General features: G+C 36.1%; 1 pseudogene; it reads left to right on the forward strand.

The window, feature by feature from the left end:
- The first annotated feature begins 1493 nt into the window (after nucleotides 1-1493).
- On the forward strand, nucleotides 1494-2144 carry LOC129076245 (ATP synthase subunit O, mitochondrial-like; annotated as a pseudogene).
- The last annotated feature ends 482 nt before the right edge of the window (nucleotides 2145-2626 follow it).

The following is a 2626-nucleotide window of genomic DNA, read 5'->3' on the forward strand; positions in this document are numbered from 1 at the left end:
AGTTGATTTCACAATTCTGTCTCATACTAATCCCACCTTATTACAAGGCTTAAATTCAAGAACATACAATTTAATTTACTCCAAGGAGTTTCCATAGTGTAGTGGCTATCATGTTCGCCTCACAATTTAATTTACTCTCATGACTAGTTTTAGATGTATGTAATATATTTTAATTTTTATTATTTATAATTATGCACTGAAGTTCTAACTGGAAATACATATAAGTAACCTTTACAGATCATAACAAGGTAAGGAAAAGTTAACTAAAATATATCTTTAATCCTTAGATGTCCTCAACCTCAGAAAGGTCAAAGATCCGTGCTTTGGAAGGCAACCTGCCTTCCAAAAGTTGCTAATTCCTCTTGCTCACACAGTTTTGAAAGGGTGACAAAACAATTTAATGAGGATCTACTAATTTCTAGTCATTCTTTTTAATTGTCTCTTTAATGATAACAAAATTATGAGGTTGACTTTATTATATAAATGAAAAAATTATTCAAAGATATTAAATTAACTAAGTTAACAGAAAAAAAGGAGTAAGTGTAATTATTCTTCATTTAAATCTAGTTATCCTTTTTCTGGTATGCCAAAGAGTGAGATGAAGTGGCTGCCAATAGATAACTTCATCTGTGCAATAAAGAGTATTGGGGAGAATGAAATATCATAAGGGGATTTTCCTACCCGCAGATAAGAAGTAAACAATTTAACTAATTGAGCATGTGTTATGGAGATAGGGTTATCTAACAGGGGAGCAAGATACTATTGCAATAGAAGAAATAAAGCAGAGATTTCACATTGATAGGTAAATAGAATGGAAGACGCAGCAGTTTGGAAGTGTTAGAGCTGAAGTTCAAATTCAAGACCATTCTATTTTTCTCCAGGCTTATACATACTTTTGTTCATATATTCTTAAAAATCTGTAATATTATGCCCCGTTGAACCCCTCCTGCAAATTTTTGACAATCTTTGAAATGCTGGCTCTACTGTAACTGAAGGATTTCGTGATCCATTTCCTCTTCCTAGCTGATGAAATCTTTCTTTCAGCTATGGGATATAGTATTGAATGGCATCAGCACAGGGGGACAGGGGAGTGTTGGGACACTGGAATGGGATTGAGTTTGCCTTTGGACATCTTCTTTGGCCAAGTTTGATCAAATTTTCTGAGGTGCCAGCATCATGGTCCAGAATCCCTGCATTAATCCTAGTCTCAGCTGGCAGAACCAAGAGAAGGTGGGGAAAATGTCAACTATGTAGTCAAACATCAGGGGCTGATGCAATGGTACTACATCTCTTACTATGTCTGAATGCAAATATTTCTCTACTTCTTAGAGATATAAAAAGAATCAAGGTTGATGTTAATCTGCATAGTTCACCCTCATGCTTGGATGTTGTTAATGTCTGTGCTAAAATAAACTTGAATTCTTGAATATATATCTCACTTAATAAAGGCTTAAGTGAAAGAGGAAATATGACCTACAGCTGCCCGGGAGAAGATGGCCTACCCAGCAGTGCCCGGGCTCTCCCTGCAGGTGCAATGCTTCTGCACATCTGTTGCCAGGCTGTTTGCCAAGCTTGTGTGGTAGCCTGTTCAGGTGCATGGCATCAAAAGTTGCTATGCCACTGCTCTGTTTTCTGCAGCATCTAAACAGAATAAACTGGAACAAGTAGAAAAGGAATTGTTGAGAGTTGTGTATGTCCACAAATCTTGAAGGATCCCAATATAGCTGCTTCGATTATGAATCCCTAGATAAAGCATTCCATTGAAGTGAAAAGCCTGAATGACATGACCACAAAAGAGAAGTTTTCTTCCTCCCTCTCCAACCTGAACAACTTGATTGCTGAAAACAGTCATTTAACCAGCACAACTGAAATCGTTTCTGCCTTTTCTACTATGATGAGTGTTCACTGTGGAGAGGTGCCGTGCACAGTGACCACTGAGTCTCCTTTAGATGAAGCTACTCTTTCTGAGTTGAAAATGGTCCTGAACAGCTTCCTAAGTAAAAAACCAAATACTGAAATTGAAAGTTAAGATTGATCCATCCATCATGGGCAGGATGGTTGTCCGCATTGGAGAGAAGTACATCGATATGTTTGCGAAAACGAAGATTTAGAAACTGAACAAGGCTATGCAGGAGGTTTTCTGAAAGTGTGGATATTTCTGTTGGTGAAAATCCTTAAACTTGGAGCAACAATAAAATGCTTCCTGAATAGAAAAAAGAAGAAATGAGATTGTGAGGAAAAGAAGTATCTCAAGTGTTCATCCAGATGCTCCTTTATGGCTCCTGCATGGAAGTCTTAGTTCTGCACTGTTCCCTATGATAGCTAAATGTGACTGTTGAATACCTGAAATATGGCTAGTGCAAATTGAGATGTACTGTAAGTGTAAAACACACACTGGTTTTAAAGACTTGGTAAAAAAAAGAAATGTAAAATATATTATTAACCATTTTTATATTAATTCCATTTTATAATGATATTTTTGATATTCTGGGTTAAATAAGTGATTAAATTTAATTTTACCTATTTTTTTTTACATTTTAATGTAGCCACTAGGGAATTTTAATAATTATTAAATTACAGTCTGTACAAACAGTGGACAGCTACAGACCACATTGGAGCATCACCA

This window comes from Pteronotus mesoamericanus, unplaced genomic scaffold (assembly GCF_021234165.1).
Source record: "Pteronotus mesoamericanus isolate MK-2021 breed Mesoamerican mustached bat unplaced genomic scaffold, CSHL_Meso_final contig_58, whole genome shotgun sequence".
Lineage (NCBI taxonomy): Eukaryota > Metazoa > Chordata > Mammalia > Chiroptera > Mormoopidae > Pteronotus > Pteronotus mesoamericanus.